Genomic DNA, 16,020 nt, shown 5'->3' with positions numbered 1-16,020 from the left:
CCATCCCCCACAGCATGGACCCCAGCCTCATGGACCCTAAGCATGTGGTATGCTAGCTAATGCTGAGAGGTGTTTGTCCGTCTCCAATTTCACTGGGACAGGCAGACAAAACACTGTCCACCTAAGGCTTTTTGGAGCTAATCAAAAAGGCAGCTGGTAATGTTGCTCCATTCCTTCCTGGGAAAAGCTATTTAAGAAGAGCTTGTACTAATGTGAGAGGCTTTTATTTTGTTGATGGGCTAATAAATGATGTGTTATCAGCTCCCTGCTGACTCCTTCCCCTGTCAGGTTTGCAGACAGTATGAAGAAGCAGGGAGAGGGAAATTGAAAAGCTTTGATGCATTGAAAATGCATCAACAGATGCATGCACTGCACACCCCCACCCCTCTTTGCCTCAGAGTGCTAGCCCAGGGCTGGGGGCTGGCAACACTTCTGCTCCTTGAGCAGCAAGCAGGGAAAAGCCTAGGACTGTGCAGGCAGGGGTGGGTTTGAACCCCTCCCTAATCAGAGCATCCTGCCCGGGGCCTGGCCCCTCCTCCTCCCACCTCAGCTCAGCATTGTGGAAGGGAAGGGAGGGCTGCTCTTGTGCCCCCCCCCCCCAGCTTCTAGCCTGAGCCACAGCAGGCATGTGCCTGCATTTCCCCAGTGCATAGTTGCAAACTGATTCAATCTAGGCAGGTTAGACTAACCTGCAAAGATTGAATAAATTCAGGCTCAGGCTTTTTGAATGTCTGTCCCTAGCCAATAGGGTCAATCAGTTGACCATTAAGCTCTACCATGATAAACTAAATGTAACATACACAATTAAAGCACTGTTTTGGGGTATCATGGAAAAGCAGAATTTCCCCACTCACAAGTGCTTGCAGAGTGTGTACAAACAATGAAGTTACTAGAGGAAGACAAGGCAGTCATACACTTGTGAAAACTTAGCCACAGGATGTATATGCAAAGGAAGGGCAAATATTCCCCTGACCTCCGTTACTTTGGCAATACTCAGTGCAACTCCCGTCTTACACAACAGTAAGTGTTGCACAAAAAAACAGACCCTTCACCGACACCACATAACCTTTCTCACAGATTGGATCAGCAAGTAGCAATAGTCCAAATATTTTATAATTCTGTCTCTATCCCAAGGGAGCTGCTTGTCTGGGCCCTCCCGGATGTGCCACCACCTGATCTACCTTAATGATTCAGTTTTATTAAGGTACTGAGTAGGCAGGGCCCCAGGGGAGTCCACTCAGCAAGTCATCTGTGACAGCTCTTACTTCACCTCTCACAGCCAAATTCTCTGCCTGCATTGTCTCTTGCAGTAAGATCCTCACAAAATCAATTCCAGAAGTCCATACAACCCTTAAGCAATTTCTTGGCTACTTAGAAATACCAAGAAAGACTTTTTTCTCCTACTCTACAAAATCCAAGTTGATAAGTAAAGCTATTAAAGCTCTCTCATATACACACGCACCCTCTTACATCCATATGTATACATAGTGAGAGGTGTGTGTGTGTATACACATTAGTGCATATGTATTGAACTCTCAAGTGTCATTCTAGAGATTTGGGGTAGCTGAACAATGCAAATGAAGCTCTCTGTGGTAGCATTTTCCCCTTTTCACTAACACAGTTCTTCCTTCCCTCTCCCATCCTTTCCGCAAGATTCTGGCCATAGGGCATACATCTATAACAATTTAAATACATTTTGGTTTTGGTTTATATTAAGTGCAACAGCCACGCAGGGTTCCTCACATGACGCACTCCTGTAATCCAGGGACACCTGAGTGCACAGCTAAAGTGGAAAGAAAGAAAATGTACAAAATATCTTAAGTAACTGAGACATATTTTCATTTTGTTGTCAGTTCACATTGCCTGAAATAAAGTGATTTTGAAAGTAATATCGAATCAGTCTAATAACATTGTCCTCGGCATGGCTTTGAAATCCATTTATGAAGCCCCTACTGGTAGAGCAAATATGTAATTACAACCAAAGACGGGTACAGCTCCAGACTAAATACCGCTATGAGGCAGCATGTTAAATAATGCATTGATAGCTGTTTTTTATTGAATACATGTTCCTGTAGTCTGCGCTGTGTTTTGATGAAAACATCAGTAAGGATAAATATAAATGTGTGTGTGTTCTAAGGCTGCAGTATTGCCTCCATAGCACATCACCCCACGGCACTCAGCACATTACTAGTGAATCCTCTCCATTCCCCTTGAGGTGCAAGGTGCTTCCAAAGGAGCTGAATCGCTGCCTCCAGCCCCTCTGCACTAAACAAGAGACTTGAACTGGTACTCACTGGGGAGCTAAAGGAATGAGGTAGTATTCATGTTCCCTTCCCCACCCCCAAACACACACACAAAGTAGTACATGAAGGGTCTCCTGAAGCTCCCCCTCAGCCTCACTGAGCCTGCCAGTGGCAAGATGATGGATTGCTTGTGTCGTACTGTTCCAGCACCCCATCTTACTAAAAAGATTAACAAAAAACCCCAAGAACTTGACACTTGGGCCTCTCTTGCTTTGAAGAGAGGATACACATTTGCAAAGCTGACACTACTGTCCTTCTCTCCCTATAGGAATCCCGCCCATTCACATGCAAACATAGCATGCATGTGCTGTGTTTCCTATTCCTTGGCATTATTCACTTCTCCACCCCATGCTTCACCTCCCTTCATGCCTCCCTGCTTTTCCAGTGACATTCTTTCTCCCTCCATAGACAGAAAATGTGACGTATCAAGCCTCATCAGCAATCTTCTTATCAATGCCTCCCATACCAGGTGCACGTGTATGGCAGCTGCAAACATTTGCTTTGTGCTATGTCACCAAAACAACAGAGTAAAAGAACCAAAAAAAAAAAAAATCAGTAGCAAAGTAGTGATGCCAGCTATTTTCTGGATCATTATCATGAAAACATCTGTTTTGCTGGTGTGTTTCAAGGTAACATGTTCCATTATGACAGCTCGGAGGCATATCCTGCCACTTTTAAGTGCGATGGTAGTCGGGGAACTGACAAGGTAAAAATGACATTGTAAGTCTCCATATTTATCCTCACTCAGTGATTCGGAAATCAAGTTTGCTTTGTTTACAAGATAAACAATGTTTTATTCTCCCTGGCAGCACTGCAAGCACAAATCTGAAAGCTGAAAATCTACTCGAGTTCTCTCTCGTTCTTAAATCTGTCGGGAGGCTGTAGCCAATGCTTTTGGCAGCAGAATGTGTTGCCATGATTCATGCCTTGGTTAACTTGAGACTAGACTACTATGGTGCACTATATATATAACCTTGTCAATACTAGCAAATGAATACCCCTAACTCACCTCTCTGGTGCACTTGCCTCCTGTCTGAGCAGGGCTGAAAACAACTGCAAATAATCCTGAGCCCTGTCTGTATTCAAAGTGCTACCAGTAATGGACCTAAAAAAAAAAAAGAGTGGCGGGGGGAGAAATCAAGAGGTCACAGTTCTGCCTGTGTAATCACTGCCCAATTGTGTTATAATCTTTAAATCTACTCCCAAACTTATGCTCATGGACCACGTTGCAGTCATTTTAGGAGGTGGCATATCATACCACATTCATACATTTAATCTTTCAGTTTCCAGGTACAGTTTCAGGTATTAGTTTTGACCTATAAACCCCTTTACAACCTGCATCATGCTGACTTGAGACACATGAGTTGCTGCAATTAGCAGAGGAGCTGGAGCCATCCCCAGTTAAAAATAAAGGGGTTGCTGAAAGGGCATCCTTTGTGACGGCCTGTCAGCACTGGAACTCATTCTGCCACCCTGGTTTGGACAAAGCCTACTTTTGCCACCTGGGGTACAGTTTAAATGCTTTATAGGAGGAGTCAACAACCTATGGCTTTGCAGGCCACAACTGGTCCTTGAAGAGATTGGATTAGCCTGCAAAGGTCTGATCTGACTGCAGCAAGCCCTCTACAGCCAGTGTGTCAGCTGGGGTCTCCCCTTGTCTGCCTCAAGTCCCCCGTCTCATGAGACATTGCTGCTGCAGAAGGATGTGTCACCGCAGTCCATCTTTGTGACTGGAGGGATGTGCTCATTGCTTAAGCTTTAGATGACTTCTGTTTTCAGTGACTGTGCCTGGTGAACAGGTACTTTAAGGGAGATGGATTTAGCTTCCCTTTTGATTAGTTGTCTTCTATTTGATGAGCCTGAGGTCGGACAAGGTCTTAACCCACAGGCCATATTATCCTTAAAAAGCCACCAAAACTTTTTTTTTTTTAAACTGGGGGGGACCTGACAATTTATTTATTTTTTGATTGATTTTAAACTCCTGTCACATTTGTGTGAAAAAACCCAACCCCAAAGTAGACTGCACAAACAGAAATACTGTAGGTATGCCATGGAGTAACCCTTCCACTCAACCTAGCACTGGTAGTTCTTGGCTCAGACACTATGTCCCGTTTTGGGTATCACACTTTAAGAGAGAGTCCAAAGCAGAGCAACAAAAAATTATCAGGGGGCTTAGACACATGACTTCTGAGGAAGGATTATAGGAAGTGGTTTTTAAAGAAGAATGAGAGGAGACGTGATAACACCCTCCAAATAAGTCAAAGATTACAGCAAACAGGATGGTTATAAACTATACAACTTGTATACTGGGGATAGAGTGAGAACTAATGGACTTACATTTCAGCAAAGGGAGATTTAGAGTAAAAATCTTTCTTAAGTCATAAGGAGAGGTAAGCCTTGGAACAGCTTACCTTAGGAGGTTATGGAATTGCCATTATTGCTGGGTTTTAAGAACAGGTCAGAGAAAATATCAGTCAGGAACAGTTTAGGTATAGGTGATCCTGCCTTGAGTCATGGACTAAATCACCTGCCTAGGTCCTTCCCATCCATACTTCTTATTTTCTATTATTCTATTTTAATTTAACCCCAATCTTTAAAAGAACGGACAAAAGCTCCAGTGTTGAGGGTGTTATTTGATGCACTGTAGTGATCTGGCCCACCAACAGTGCAATGACTTGCTGTCATAAATCAAAGTACATAAATTAGAATGAATAAAATCTCACCATGTAGATCTATGCTCAGGCCACCTCTGTCAATGCTGATAGCATCACATCCCAAAACAAATTTTAAATAGGGGTTTAATCCAGGGTCTCACTTCCCACCCACAATCAACTGTGAACAAGGATAGCAGAAGGCAGACATTCAAACAAAAAGGCTGATAGTTGAAAAAAACTGCTTGATTTCTGGAAATTATTTTTTAAAAACACTCCACTAGTTTTGCGTGGTCCGGTGTACAAATGCCCCAATTAGCTGCTAATTTTTGAGGTGCCATGTCCCCAGAAAACGAATGCCTAGAGTGACTGACCTTAAACAGCAAAAACAAAGATAACAAGACTTGATGTCTGTGATACTTCTCAGGTTTAAAACTGGGCTGCTTTTTTAAAATCTGGTTCCCAGGCTTCCTTAATATATCATCTAGAACTGAACAGCAGCACAGACTCAATGCATTTCCCTTACAAGTCACCTTTAAAAGCTGTAGATTTCTTGGAACAGCTTTGCCATGCTGTTCCAAGGTGCCATGTCCCCAGAAAGCTTAGGTTGCCAAGCTCAGGTTGTTTGAATGAAACGGTACAGAAATACATGAGGAGTAAGGAACTATAGTATCCTGTATGCTGACCAGAGATCTAAATGGTCTTGGAAATATCAACATAAGATCAGTCTCCTTTCTAATACTGGATGTCAGCATTACAACAAAGTGAAAATGTGGACACTGAAACTGCAATGTTTTTCACTGAGCCTGCTGCAACTGTTTTGTGACAGCTTTGGAAAGCTACCCTTGTGGTTTGCACACCAGAAAGAGGGACAGATGGATGCAGCTGACTTAATGATGCTTGTAGTTTTCACAGAAATCATATTTCATGAAACCAGTAACCCCAAAGATAGGAGAAAAATATTTTTAAAGTAAAGCATCCTAATAGTGACTCTGGGTCTTTGAAAACATTCTGAACCCAATGGGAGCAGGCGGAGTATTTCACATACAATATCATCCTATGCTGACTTTTGTCAAATTTCTAGAAAGTACCAACTGGCCTGGTGGGTCTTTGGACAGGAAATCTCCAAGGAAAATTTAGTATCCAGCAGGAAATGGTGTGGATGATATCAGGCCAGATACTCAATCGAAATATATAAATATGGTTCCATTAAGGTCAGTGATTTTATACCCTCCAACGACCTGGCCTATGATTTCCAGCATCAAAGCATGTAATGCAGGTCTTAAAATGAGAGGAAACTGAATCAGGAATGTATTTAGATAGAATGCAATTTCCTGAGTTGGAATTTGGCCATGACATTAGATAAACCTATCACATGCCATTTGCTAAAGAATGAATCTTTCAATTGAGCACAGATGAAACAGGCTTCAGTTTTTAAAACTGAAATGCAAATGCAGCCCTTTGGAGAGTCTCCTATCACTACTCAGATGTGGATTTCAGATCCACTCAATGTGTTTATAACAGAAATAAATGCATCTTGGGTTCAGGTTTCCAAACTGCATCTCTTAATCCATTGGAAAGAACTATTAACTACAGATGAGATGATGCGTGGCTGTCTCATAGCAACTTCTTCCAATTGCACAAAACAGAATAATCAAATTAGCCTTGGAAGTGATATGCTGGAAAGGTCACCCTTAGAGTATACGTATGGCAGGAGTTGTCAGTATGTGTTAATAGGTGTTGTTTAATTTTAAAAGACTGTTTTTAATAGCACCGAGTCACTAGTGATCAACCAGATCAATGGAACAACCAGAGCAAAGCAATTCCTGAAGAACCCACCTGAGCGTTCACACAGGACAACAGAAAACTTATTTTTCAGGGAAATGACCAGTAAAGTCAGGACATACTGTCCCATGGTTTCATTGGCCTATGTTTGTGAGCCCTGATCAACTCTTTGGCTAATCAGAGGCAAGCTCAAGCTTTGGGTTAATCACAAACCCATTGTTCCACGGTTGTGCCCAGGATTTAAGGAAGCCAGTAGAAATCCCCCCACTAATGTCAATATGCATTATACCACACCTTAAAGCAGCTAGAGCTGCAGAAATGTGGTTAAATCCTACTTTGCTTTATGAGCTCAAATAGCTTGTGCACTATTTAACTATCATTTTGGGCATGTACACACAGCTTGGGATTCAGTATTGCTCACACCAGTCAACTGAGCACAGGATATCTGTGGGGCAGGTACACCAGGAAATATTTACACTTAAGTACACACACAAGGCTGGATAACTCCAATAACTTAGTTGCTGAAAAATCATGACTAACTGGTGCCGCATCCCTCAGAAGTAAAAGGAGAGCCCTGAGCTTTTAGCCCAATAGCCTAGTGGTTAGGACACTTGCTCAAGAAACAGAAGATCCAGATTCTAGGCCCCTTTCAGCCAAATAGGGTTTGAAGCGGCCTTTCCTGCTCCCAAGCAAAGCTCTAAGCAGGGACCAAGGGCTGGGCATTATCCAGACCACTCTCCAATCCTCTTCTTTAAGCTGGCCTGCAGCCTCTTGTATTTATTATTCATTGGATAGAAAGAATAAACGGCACTGGGGAAGTTTCTTCCCCACTGGGAGCAGGGGTCAAAGCTAGAAACCCTCCCTCCCCCCCAGTCTCAATATTTTACTGAGACCCCTCTTTGCTCTCACTGGCCCCTCATATCTTCCTTTTTGGACTACCCAGTGTGCCAACCTCAAAAGGACAGCTGGAGCAGGGCCTGGGTAATACCTACCTTATAGCCTGGTATTTAAAGTACTTTGCTAGGAACCGAGAGATGCAGGTTCAAATGACCTGGGGGGGAGGCTAGAACCTGAGTCTCTAAGGCTAGGGACAGGCATTCAAAAAGCCTACACCTGTACTGATTCAATCTTTGCATGTTAGTCTAACCTGCCTAGATTGAATCAGTTTACAAACGTACAGACATTCCCTCTGGACTGAGGAAATGCAGGCACATGCTAGAAGCCAGGGGTGCTACAGTAGCCTTCCCTCCCCTTCTACAATGCTGAGCTGAAGCGGGGTTTATCCAGGCTCTGGCAGGGCACACTGATTAGGGAAGGATGTAAACCCCCACCCTGGCCTGCACAATCTCAGGCTTTTCCCCACTCACTGATCAAGGGACGGAACTGTTGCCAGACCCCAGACTCCACCTAGCACTCTGAGGCAAGGTATGTGGGAGAGGTATGCAGTGCATATATCTGTTGATGATACTAAGTTGCTCAGTCTCCCTATATCTGCTTCTTCATACTGTCTGCAAACCTGACAGGGGAGGCAGCCAGCAGGGGGCTGATATGACGGTGTTTATCAGCCCATCAACAAAACAAAAGCCTCTCGCATTAGTACAAGCTCTTCTTGAACAGCTTTTTCCCAGGAAGGAATGGAGTGACATTACCAGCTGACCTGTTGATTAGCTCCAAAAAGCCCTAAGTAGACACTGTTCTGTCTGCCTGTCCCAGTGAAATTGGAGACACACATCCAGACACCTCTCAGCATTAGCTACCATACCACATGCCTAGAGTCCATGGGGCTGGGGTCTGTGCTGTGGGAGATGGGTGGGAGGGAGTCATCCATGCTTGAGCAGTGAGCAGCGAGAGGTGGGGGATAGGGGGAAGCCAGGCAGACCCTGCTGTGCCTGCAATCTCTGCCAGAGCTCTGGGTCTGCAGGAGCTCTGGATAGAGAGCAGAGGGGTGGGGCCAATCCTGTTCTTTGGAGCAGAGAGCACAACCCAGCCCCATCCAGGGCTGCAAAGCATCTGGGATGCTGGTTTAATTTAAACCAAGAAGGGGTCTGGAACAGACATTGCATGAACCAAACCAGTTAAGCCTGATACTACATTCAACTAGGTTTATCTCAAACCAGTTTCAGCCATTCTGAAACTGGTTTATGTGCACTAAACTTATGTTCTGTTACAGGTTTAAACCATTTTCTGATCCTTTAAGCTGGTTTACGTGTAATGTCTGCCCTAGCCTCAGGGGTTAGAACCTGAGGGTGTTGGATATGAAGGTGAGCAGGTCAGTCCTACATTTTACTTCCAGTAGGTACATAGTACAGGATGTTTCTTTTTCATCACAGGATAAAACAGAATCCTGAGCTGTGTGTAAGTTCCAAAAATGGTGGTGCACATACTGTTTAGTCACATGAAGGAAAACAGGATTTAGCCATAAGTGTTTACAGTATTTTATCCATTCTCCTGAATGCTGATGCCCTTTTAGGCACTAAGGAACCTACAACTGTTTCCTTCCTACTTGTTATTATTCATCAATAACTTTCATACTGGTGGAGCTTTATCTCTGTAGTTGGTCTTTTTTTTTCAATTTTGTATGAGCTCTCCTCTTAATTATCCCCCTTCCCATGGAATTCACATTAGTTTTCACTCTCCTGTGCCCATGATTAGTCTTCATTAATCTACTACCCTGGCTGCTTCTCCATAATTTTATCTTTTATTTGAGAATATTTGGTCAGGTTAGGAGTTGACTTTCGTATTAATGCACTAAACTCTTACCTGTAGTTTTACCAACCTTTTCAAGAGTACAAGAGACTAATTTCTGCTGTCCTCCATTTGATATCTTTTGATTAACTCAGACCATACCACTGTTTGTTATATGGGCTGTATTAAGCGCTATGCCAAAGGTATCACAAAGTTTTATCTGCCTCTTTCTTCTCACAGTGTTTTACCCTGTATACCTCCAGAGAATGCATTTTTTTTCCACTCTTCTCTCTGTTCCTTTGTCCCTAAGCCTACCTTACATTTTTCTACAAACAATTGTATAAGCCACTTAGCTGCCCTGGTTCCCAGCCTCTCCAATTCATTTATTGCTGTGAGATTTTATATTAACTGCCAGTTTTATCATCTTACTGCATGTTGCTTTTTGCAGGTCAGTGTTGTTTAAAATCTACTTTAATACAGGAAAATATGTTACACTGCTGTAAGGGTTTGCCTGACATTTTAACCATTCAAGATTTAAAAAGAAAATTCATGTCTCACTTTACAAAGGAATCAATCTGGCAGGATATAAAGAGATGCTACTGGAGGTTACTGATCAGATCTTTTTAATGAAAGCTTTACTAAGTTTGAACCAGCCACCTTCAGAATCTTTTCCTCTCTCCACTATCTTTCCAACAATTCCTCTTCTAAAATGGAGTCCACCGCTCAGAAGAGTGACAAAAGTACCCAGGGCCCAAATCTGTCCTCTTTTATGTCTATGCAATTCTAGTAAAGTCAGTGGGATTGCGGTAGTTTGACTGACAGCCTAATTTAGGCTCCTGTGGTTCAAATCCCTGTCTCCAACTCGCTCTACATATCATGGGGTGATGTCCTCAACTCCAGTGGGGAAGAAACGCTTTGTGCTGCTCAGGTGTTTATGTGCATTCTGCCTTGCACTGGAAGATACTACATTTGTATGGGCCTGATAGATGGAAGAAGAATAGCTGTGTTGCTCTGGGAGAGGTACTACTTTGCCATTTTCTAACAATGGAGAGCTTTAATTGTCTGAAAGAAGAAAATGTAATGTGTAGCAAAGAAACAGTGTTGCAGCCTAAATAGTAGGGCTGTGTGAAATTTCGCCGGGTGTTTTATTTCAAAGCTGTTTCGAAGTGTTTCGAGCTCCTAACAGTGAACTTGAAATGAAACAAAAGGCTTTGAAACAGCTTCAAAACGAAACAAGGGCACTCGAAATGTTTGGAAAGTTTTGAAACATTTCGAGTTTCGAAGCCAGGCTTACTTGGCTTCGGTGCCGGTCCCAGGCAGCAGCAGCAGCCTCCTGTCATCCAGTACGCAGATCCAGGGGATCTGGGAGGGCTGCAGGGTTATGCTGGATTCTTCCTGGGGGTGTGAGCCCCTGGATCTGCACCCCAGATAAGAGGAGGCTGCCTCTTCCATCTGGGACTGGCGCTAGTTGTGGCTGCACCCAACACCGGAGAAGATTGCTGCTGCCACCTGTCCCAGGCAGCAGTGGCAGCCTAAGCCTTCTCTCATCCGGCACACAAATCTGGGGGCCTGCACCCCTGGGATGAGTCCGGCACAGCCCTGCAGCCCTCCCGGGAGTGCAAGCGCCCGCATCTACCCTCTGGATGAGAGGAGGCTGATGCTGCCGGCAAGTGTCAGGAGTTTAGCTTTGCACAGTTTGAGGTGCAGTTTCCCAGAAACCCCTGCACCTATCTCCTTGAAACCTGGCAGGTTTCATGCCCTCATAAGGGGTTACCATCCCTGCAATTTCTATCCAAATCAGGCAAAAAATGCCAAAGTTTTAGGCACTTTCATGATTCCCCATTATAGCCTATGGGCGAAACGTCAAATCTCGTCAAAACAGCAAAACAGTCTCAACGAAACAAAAGGGGACAGTGCTTCAAAACAAAATGATAAAATGAAACACTGTCCCTTTAAAACAGTGAAATGGACCTCAGAATGAAACGATGGTGTTTCGTGCAGCCCTACTAAATAGCTTTGACTTAACTACCCACCAATGGGGGGGCTCCAAGAGCTCTTTTCAGGACCAAGTGCAAGACAAGAATGGAGTGTAGCATGGGACGAGAAGCTTCACAGGAAAAAGAGCAATGGAAAGAGCAAGTGCTACATGCAGTTTTTGGTGGCCCTCTTTAGAAATACAAAATCCCTGCTTTGTAGGTGCTGAGAAGGATAGAAACACTCCTTCCAGTTTGTTCTCAGTGTATTTTCACTGTAGCCAGAAATGCTATCATATAGACACCAATGCATCCCCACATCTGGAGAATGTTAAGCCGTTGACTGTATTAGGCCAAAATATGGGCAAATCCCAAAGGTTCCAGGATGCTGCTGGCACACCGCTTGAAAGAACTTGATACTGTGTGCTCTATAATTTCATTTCAACCACAGTAAAACATCCTAAAAAAATCTTACTGCCTCTGATATTCCTGTGATACAAGCTACCGAAACCCTAGGCATGGCCTTGGTTAAATTGTTGTTTACTGGAAAACCCAAAGACCTCATAAGCAATGTTTTTTTTAATATTCTCATTTTAAGGTGCATTATACAATTCAGAGGGCATTAGACAGAGGGCTAGTAACCATTCAGAATTAAGTGACCATTTTTTACCACCTCCTAGACGTGCTTTTTCTCATTTGCATCTATTTTCTATGTAACTTAGAAAAGCTCTGGTTCAACTCAGAAGCTAGACCTATAAAACAATCCAGTAAGTCAGGCATTTTTCCTGAAAGCTATCTAAGAAAAAAAACTTTTAAAAGATGACTTGTAATGTAGATGTAATGTAGATGACTTCTTTACCTTAGCATCCAGCTGCACAGATGTAAAGCATAAAACCCAGAGCATCCAAAACAGTCACCTTAACAAGGAGTTCAGAAACATCCATCTCCCAGTATTGGGTCTCCCTTTCCTCTTCAGTTCACCTCTTCTGAGCTCTTCTGCTATTTTTGGTGCTGAATACCTGTTGTGTTTTGTTTCAGGGAGAACAGATTCCTAATTCCCCCAGGCCTGGAGAAAACTTTCAAAACATAGCACTCTTAAAGGAAATCCATGCCCAGGCTTTGGACCACCACAATGGCTCTTTGGGATAAATATAACTGCTTTATTACATTACTTGCAAATCAGAACATGTAGGATTCAGCTACACAATTTTTAGTATGGGCCTGTCTGTTAGATTCTTGGGGATATTTAGGGATAAAAAAGCAAAGGATGATTATGAATTAGTTATAATAAACTCTGTGCATGACACAATGTAATATTATATAATATACGGGTGCTTTAAATGTATATCATCATCATCATTAATCATCATCATCATCTAATGGCCGTTTTCCAGCAAGAATCACTCTAGAACTTATAATGGACTGATGCAAGTAGCAATGAAAAAGAAGACTCTGCATCATCACCAATTGTTTTAAGGTCTTTCAGAGTTCAACACAAGGAAAATTGTATAATTAACTGTAAATTTAATGAAGGAGCTAGAAAACAAAAGGGAAAGAAGATTTGGAATGAAGATCAAATTTTCTCTATAATGACCTTAAACATTACCATGAGCTTGACACCAGGAAATTCCAGAAGAGACAGACCGACAGGGAAAATAATTGAAAGCTTTTCAGTAACAACCTAGGACACAAATGTTTTCCACTGAATATGCTTCCTTGTGCAGGAAGGAGTAAATGTGCACATGTTGAGGACTGGAGTCTGTTCCCCACAAAAATCTTCGCATAGGCAAAGTGGATTTGCCTTGTCCCTGTTCCTCAACATAGAAGCAATGCTTGTTTTTACAAAGGTCAAAAAGAAACACTGTTTGATGGCTTTCAAGAAAACAGAAAGAATAGTACTCAGCTTTTGAGGATTTTGGCATGGTGTTAAATTCCTAGAGAAGATTTCTTTGATACATTAGTTCAGAAGATTGAGTTAAGACCATTTCACTCTAAATTATCGATTTCATTGCTTCAGGTTCCATTTTGGTGCAAATGACAGCATCTTGGACCTATGGTAGAACTTAAAAATAGTAGTTTATTGGTATTTTTCCTCTATACTGAGAGTTTTAAAAACTAGTCTTTCTCCTGGCAAGATTTATTCCTAAAAGCTGCCTTGTATGCCTTACAAATGAAAAATAAACTTCAAAAATAATTTAATTTCGTTTAATTTAAATAATTTTTAATTTCATCCAATAAAGAGTTACCTCCAAATGTGTACATACAGTTTTTTAAATTCTATCCCCTTGATCAAAATATACGCAGTCAAGTAAGAACTCCCTCTTATTAATGATTCTACAGTACATTTTGAAACTCAGCAGATCTTTAGCATCATGCTGGGAATTCATTTCTTTTTAATTACATTTAAAACCTATTTGCCTGAAAATTGCTGGCCTGACAGCTGAAATTGTTTTGATAGCTGAAGACTATTTTCATCCCAAGATTTCTTAGAAATGTGATCTAGAGAACACCAAATAAACAGAGTTTAAACAGCTAACAATTCATCCTAATCCTTTCATGAAATACAGTTACATTTTACAACAGATCTCACATACAAATGGATTCACTGCTCTGAGTTCCTTTGCTTAAAAGAGGACATTAAGAGGAATCTAAGAAAGCAAGAAAAGGTGGTAAATTAAATAAAGCCATATTTAAAAGAAATGCAATCCCTCCATGCGTTCACTGGATAGAACTGAGAAAACTACATTGCAAGCAAGCTACCAGCTTTGGCCAAAAACTAGGCCAGGAAATGCTGCCACTGGAGTCAACCCCCTTTACATGCCTTGTATTGTTCCCACATAAGACAAATGCTGTTCACTCAACTGACACAAGATGACCCACTGAAGTCAGAAGAACTAAGTAAATAAATCAAGCTGGAATTGATATCTGATATCTTCATTGCAACACCTATGAAAATTAAAATCACCAAGGACCTCATCATGCTCCCGTTGAAATCAGTGGCAGGCAGACCGTAGAGACCCCCAAAACCAGGCATGGAACCATGCATGCTAAATGGCCCTGAAGAGTTAACTAATTTCCTAGCAAAACTAATTAGTTCAGCTGTGTAGTGCCTAGGTCCAGAGCTTGTGCACATGGGGCTCCCAGGGCCTAGGACCCACTGATTTCCTAGGAATTACCATATTTCACAGTGTTTTTAACTCTTAAAATTCAGCCTTAACCTATACACCGTGTCACCATCCCCTGCAAGTGGCACTGAGCTCGATGCTCAGCTGCCACAGCTCAAGCAGCACCACTCACAGGGGATGGAGACACACCAGCTGAGTGCCAAGCCCAGCACCGCTCGCAGGGGACAGGGACAGGGTGGAGCTCGGTGGTCAGCTGGCACAGCCCCATCCTCTACAAGCAGTGCTGCCTAGGCTGTGTCAGCCAAGCTTCAAGCCTGGAACTGCTTGCAGGGGATGGAGACACGCCAGCTGAGCACCAAGTCTGGCCCTGTCTGCTGCAAGCTGTGCTGCTGGGCACCGAACCCAACACTGATGGGGCCAGGATCAGTGCTTGGCCATGCCACTCACAGAGGACAAGGCCGGGCTCAGTGCTTGGCTGGCATGGCCCAGGCAGCACTGCTCACAGGGATGGGGCTGCGCCAGCTGAGCCCGGTACCATTCTTATCACCTGTGTGCAGCACCAGGTTCAGCGCTCAACTGGCACAGCCCCATCCCCTCCGAGCGGCACTGCCTGGGCTATGCCAGCCAAGAGCCTACCCTGCACCACTCACAGGGCTGGGCTCAGCAGCACCACTCTCAGCAGACAGGGCCTGGTTCAGAGCTCAGCTGGTACAGCCCCATCCCCTGTGAGCAGCACAGGGCTTGGCATTCAGCCAGCATGGCCCAGGCAGCACTGCTCACAAGGGATGGGGCCAAGCTAGCCCAGCCCAGCCCCATCCCCTGTGAGCGACACTGTAGCACATGTCTACCCCCTAGGTGCCCGGCCTGCAGGGGCCAGTGTAATTCAACCCCATATATCTGATCCAAAAAATTAGGTTGACTTCTACACTGTGTCGACCTATACACTGTGAAATATGGTACTACTTTTTCTCCTGTTCCTGCTCCATCTGAAGTCCAGGAGTTTTCTTCCCCTCTTAGAAATCAGTGGCTTGAATTTTCAAATTCATCAGAGAATTAGTCTGTGAAGACCACTCTGACATTTTCTAACCGAGTATAGGGTACAACTAATCACATTGGACAGCAAGATTCAAACATAGGTCCTATAACTCAAATAGTAAAGGCTCCTGTTTTTAGGGTAGAAAGACTTAAGCTAACTATGGCTTAACTTAGACACATAGGGCAATCAGCCTAACTTCTATCCTAGGGAAAATCCTAGGAAAATCCTAGGAAAGTTCAGCTGCGATAAGCTTGCAGGTAAGATTCTGAATGACAGCCAGCATGGCTTCATTGTGGGCAGGTCTTGCCTTACCAACCTCATCTCCTTCTATGCCCAGGTAACTTGCCACTTGGACATGAGACAGCAGGTTAACTATACCTTGACTTCCAAAAGGCCTTTGGTGTAGTATCACACAATGTCCTCACAAGAAAATTGGAGGAATGTGGGAGTAACTCTGAGACA

The sequence above is a fragment of the Alligator mississippiensis genome, chromosome 10 (genome assembly GCF_030867095.1).
Source record: "Alligator mississippiensis isolate rAllMis1 chromosome 10, rAllMis1, whole genome shotgun sequence".
In the NCBI taxonomy this organism is placed as follows: Eukaryota; Metazoa; Chordata; order Crocodylia; family Alligatoridae; genus Alligator; species Alligator mississippiensis.
The sequence above is the reverse complement of the archived record's forward strand: the minus strand, read 5'-3'. Positions refer to the sequence as shown.